Source organism: Macrotis lagotis, chromosome 1, assembly GCF_037893015.1.
Source record: "Macrotis lagotis isolate mMagLag1 chromosome 1, bilby.v1.9.chrom.fasta, whole genome shotgun sequence".
NCBI lineage: Eukaryota > Metazoa > Chordata > Mammalia > Peramelemorphia > Peramelidae > Macrotis > Macrotis lagotis.
This window is the reverse complement of record NC_133658.1, coordinates 770,564,247-770,569,907: the sequence shown is the minus strand read 5'-3', so window position 1 is coordinate 770,569,907 and position 5,661 is coordinate 770,564,247. Positions and strand designations below refer to the sequence as shown.

The following is a 5,661-nucleotide window of genomic DNA, read 5'->3' as shown; positions in this document are numbered from 1 at the left end:
CTTGAGTGTTTGAAGTCCTCAGCAGCAGGGCCTGATTTGACCTTGAACACTGGGCTTGGCCCTGGTGGAGGGAGTCAGTCTCTTTTATTGAGTGAATTCAGTTGCCCTCAGGGGTTGGGTTTTTTTTTTTTATTGTTTGTTCTGGGCAAAGGGCTCTGCTGAAGCTCATGTCCCTGGTCCATCCAGTTGGTTGTTCTCCTGGCATGCTCTGGTACTCTGTACCAGAACTCACCCTCCAGTAGCTCATCTCCCCCCAGTCAAAGACTCTGCAGCCAAAGCTGGATCTCTCACCCGCCACTCATCAAACTCTCTACTGCTGAAGCTGCTCCTCTGGACTCCCCCACTTGCTGTCCCAGAGCTGATCCTCTGCTCTCATCTCCTGGTCCACCCAGGGTCCCCTGATACACACCTTCTTGGTAGGTGTTCTCCTAGCTTCTCTTTCTGTCTTTTGTTGATGGAATTTCTCTTAGGAGGTTTCTCTCATGTGTTTTTGAGGGGAATGAGGAACACTTAATCACAATGCCTGTCTTCTCTCTCTGCCATCTTGGCCAGAAGTTTAATCTGATTTTTTTTAAAAAAGAAGAAGATTATCAAATTACCAGTATCAAAAATGAAAATAGTGACCTAGACACCATTGAGGAGGAAATTAAATAGATAATTTGAGTTAATTTGCTGAACTGTATACCAATAAAATGGATAATCTGAGTGAAATAGATGAATATTTACAAAAATACAAAGGACCCAGATTAACAGAAGGAAAAAAAATACTTAATATCATTTCAGAAAAAGAAATTGACCAAAAAAATCAATAAACTCCCTAAGAAAAAGTCTCCAAGTCCAGATGGATTTACAAGTGATTTCTACCAAATATTTAAGGAATAAGCAATTTCTATCCCACACAAACTATTTTAAAACATAGGAGAAACAGGATTTCTGCCAACTCCTTGACACCAACATGGTCCTGATACTGAAACAAGGAAGAAACAAAAGAGACAAAGAAATTCATAGATCAATCTCCCTAATGATTATTGATGCCAAAATATTAAATATTAAATAAAATTAAATATTATTATAATATGTAATATAAATATAATATAAATATATTTATGAAATGAAATTTTGATAGTGAGACTACGGGTAGACAAGGTGGTTCAACAGAAGGAAAACACTCAATATAATTAAATATATCAGTAATAACGCAATTGGAAATCATATGATTATTTCAGTAGATGTTGAAAAAGTCTCTGATAAAATAGAATATCAATTCCTATTAAAAACACTAGAAATTTAGAAATGGTCAGAGTTTTTCTTAAATTAAAAAAATAGCATCTATCTAAAACCATCAAGAAATATTATATGTAATGAAAATAATCTTCGAGCATTTCCAATAAAATCAGGGGTCATACAAGCATGCTCATTATCACTATTATTATTCAATATAGTATTAGAAATGCTAGTTGTAGCAATAAAAAAAAAGAAATTGAAGGAATCAGAATTGGCAAAGAGGAAACAAAGCTTTTACTCTTTGCAAATTATATGAAGGTATACTTAGAGAATCTGAGAAAATCATTTAAAAACAACTTGAAACAATTAAATTAAGCAAAGTAGCAAGAAAATAAACTTGCATAAATCATCAGCATTTCTATATGTGAACAGCAAAGTCCAAGAACAAGAGGAAGAAAGAGAAATTCCATTTAACATAACAATAGACAACATTAAATATTTGGGAATTTGCCCCCTAAAAGAAACCCAGAAACTGTATGAACACAATTATAAAGCAAGTCTTACCCAAATCAAGTCAGATCTAAAAAATTGGAAAAATGTCAAATGCTCATGATAAAAATGACAATTTTACACAAATTAAATTACTTATTTAGTGCCATTCCAATCTAAAATGTTTGGGTCTTTACTTCCTATATGCGAATGAATAGAGCTGAAATAATGAAAATGAGCAGAAAGCTAAAAGAGAAAATTACTAAGTAGATAAAGATGATAAAAAAATACCACTTCAGAAGAAAAAAGCAGGGAAAAATTGCCTATATGGGAAGTCTCAAAGGAGTCTATGAACTGGACTCAAATCCAAAACTGCAAAGAAGTATTTTAAAAAGAATTTATAATGAAAGAAGAGAGGAAAAAAATTAGAAAAAGAGGAATGAGAGCCAAGCAGGGAAATTATGAAAAATTGGCCAAAGAAATAACTCCCTATCAAAGTAAAAATAACCAACTGGAAAAAGAATGTAACTCTTCAACCAAGTGGTGAAGGAATGCAACTCATTTAAAACTTAAATCAACCAACTGGAAATGAAATGCAGTTCAGCAAAAAATAAAAATAACCAATTGGAAAAGGAAATAAAAAAAGCTTACTGAAGAAAGTAAAACCCTAAAAGGTAGAATTGGACAAAATAGAAACCAATGAATCTATGAGACTAAAGATTCCATTAAACAATGTCAATGGAATGAAAAAAATTGAAAAAAAATGTAAAGTATCTTTTAGAAACAAGAAATTACCTGCAAAATAGACCAAGGAAAGATAATTTATGTATTACTGTTCTACCAAAAGGCTTAGATCAAAAAAAAAAGAACCTGGAAAATATCTTTCACTAAATTATTAGGGAAAATTCTTCAAATCTGTTAGGCCAAGTGGATAAAATAGCCAATGAAAAAAATTACACAGAACTCCTCCAGAATGAGACCCTAGGATAAAAACTCCAAGGAATATTATAGTCAAATTCCAGAAGAAAATACTGCAAACAACATAAAGCAAACAATTTACATATAAAGGAAACACAATCAGACCTACACAAAACTTATCAGCTTCAACATTAAAGGACTGAAGGACCTGGAATACCATATTCCATAGGATAAAGTAGCCTGGAAAATAAACATGAATTTCCTATACTTCAAAATTCATTATGTTCTTGCAGGGTAAAGGATGGATATTCAGCAAAATAGTGGACTCCCAAATTTTCCTGATAAAAAAAAAAAACTAGAACTGAATAGAGTATTCAATATCCAAATGCAAGCCTCAATAGATTCATGAAAAGATAAATGGAAAGAAAAAATAAGAAAATTTAGTAAAGAACATTAAATTGTATATAAGTCAATAAGGGAAGATAATACTTGCAACTCTTGAGAATTGCATTTCTCTTAGTATAGTTACAGGTTTAAAGAGATTGAAGAGATTGACTTTAGAAGATACCAGTATAGTTGGTTCTTGTTCTTCTATTGAGGAAGATCAAAATAACATCACTATATTTGAAACAAATGGTCCAGGTGGAAAGCTTTCACATTTAAATTTAGGTGTCTCACATAGCCTTTGTCCGATTTTAGTACAGTCTTATTCATAGAGCTCAACATAGTCTGGAAATCCTAATCCAGTGTCTCGCAAACCTTTCAATCAATTGTAAAGTTATTAAAAGAGAACTTCAAAGTGTTTCAGTACTTACAGACTCTATAGTAAATTAAATCAGAAGTGATTTTACTTTATTAGATCCTTAGAAGTTTATAGTACCATAGGCGCAGAGGGTGGGAATGTATTTAGAAGAACTGAACATAAAGTGATTAGGAAGTAATCTCTTAATCCATACTTTCATTAAAGAGAGTGTAAGTACCATGTTTGGGGAACTAAAGGGAAGAGAATTTGGGAGAAAGTATGCTTGGAGGGAAGGGTACAAATTGTTTCTAAATTGATTTGACTGCATATGATCCTTTGACTCATGAGGATTATGTGACCATGGAGGGTGCTTGAAAAGGGGGTACGGTATAAAGTACCTTGGTTTTATTCATGACTCTTCAGAAATGTATTTATATTTGGACAGACAAGGAGAGGGGACTTAGTGACTAGGAGGCAATGTTGCTTCCCAATCAAGTAAACAAGTAATAAATCAGCTTTTTATTGTACTTTGATTGATAGTAGTTTAAACTTATAAAGAAATAAAGCAATCAAACATCAACCTTTGAATGACAGTACCTTGATTGTTAGTACTTTGATTGAAAGTACTTCTATCAGTACAGAACCATTAAAAAGAAGAAAAAGGCATTAGTGGAAACATAGCAACAGCTGAAAAGACACAAAGACCTATGGAAAGAAGAGTGAGTGTGGACAATGAGTAAATCCTATTAAATAGATTTGGGCCAGAGAGGGAAAAAGATAAATTCCCAATTGGGTTTAAAATATATAGCCTACTCTACAGGGAAGTGCAGAGTTGGGGAGGAGAAAAAAAGGGAAGAAGGAACTAGTAAAAGGGAAGTTTAAGGTATAAGTGAAAATTAACAGAAAGTTTAAATTTAAAGAAAAGTTAAAGGGGAAAGGGAGCAAATATATACATACAAATAGAGAAAGATAGTATGGAAGGAAAAGTAAAATTGGTTATCTAAACTGTAAATGTGAATGGAATGAACTCTCCTATACAATAGAAGCAGTTAACAGAATGGATTAAAAGCCACAGTCCTACTCTATGTTGTTTACAAGAAACACATCTGAAGCAGAGAGATAAACACAAGGTAAATGTAAAATATTGGAGCAAAATATGTTATGCTTTAGTTGAAGTAAGACAAAAATCAGGGATAGCAATTCAGATCTCAGACAAAACAAAAACAAAAAGAGATATCATTAAAAATATTAAGGACCTTCCACTCTCCTGCTGCTCGAGGAGCTGGCCGCCACCATGGTGAGTCTTCTTGGGGTCTAGATGCTATCTGCTCACATCTGCACCATCCTTTGGCTTGTCTCTTGACTCTTCTTTCAGCCCATCTCCTGGAGGCCTCTAGTGCACTCCGATGTTCAGAAACCATGCTCCAAGAGCGAATGACACAGTAGCCATCAGAACCAGGAAGGTCATGACAAACAGACTGCTTCTTCGAAAACAGAAGGTTATAAATATCTTTCAAACTGGCAAGGCCACGGTACCAAAGACTGAAATTCCAGAAAAACTGACCAAGATGTATAATACAATTCCAGATGTCATCTTTGTCTTTGGATTCAGAACCCATTTTGGTGGTGACAAAACAACAGGCTTTGGCATGATTTAAGATTCCCTTGACTATGCAAAGAAAAATGAACCAAAACACAGACTTGCAAGGCATGGTCTGTGTGAGAAGAAAAAAACATCAAGAAAGCAGTGAAAAGGAACACAAGAACAGAATGAAGAAAGTGAGGGGCACTGCAAAGGCAAATGTTGGTGCTGGCAAAAAGTAAGCTGTAGATTTCATAACAGAAGAACTAAAAGACACTGTGGATGTTTATCTGTGAATATAATTTGGATTTTCCATCAGAGCATAAATGAACTGTTAAAACTCTTAAAAAATAAAAATAAAAATAATAAGGAAAAGTCTTCTTAAAAGGTAAATAGTTGGGGCAGCTAGGTGGCGCAGTAGATAGAACACCGGCCCTGGAGTCAGGAGTACCTAAGTTCAAATCCGGCCTCAGACATTTAATAATTACCTAGCTGTGTGGCCTTGGACAATCCACTTAACCCCACTGCCTTGCAAAAAAAAAAGGTAAATAATGAATGAAGCTTTATTATTATTATTATTATTATTACTATTATTACTATTATTATTATTAAGCATATATGTACATAGAGATATAGCATCCAAATTCTTTGAGGGGAATCTGAATGAATTACAAGGAGACATAGAAAGCAAAACTTCTACAATAGA

General features: G+C 33.8%; 1 pseudogene; it reads left to right on the top strand.

Annotated features, from left to right (window-relative positions):
- Positions 1-4,800: 4,800 nt before the first annotated feature.
- Positions 4,801-5,197, top strand: LOC141488192 (small ribosomal subunit protein eS24 pseudogene; annotated as a pseudogene).
- Positions 5,198-5,661: the final 464 nt, after the last annotated feature.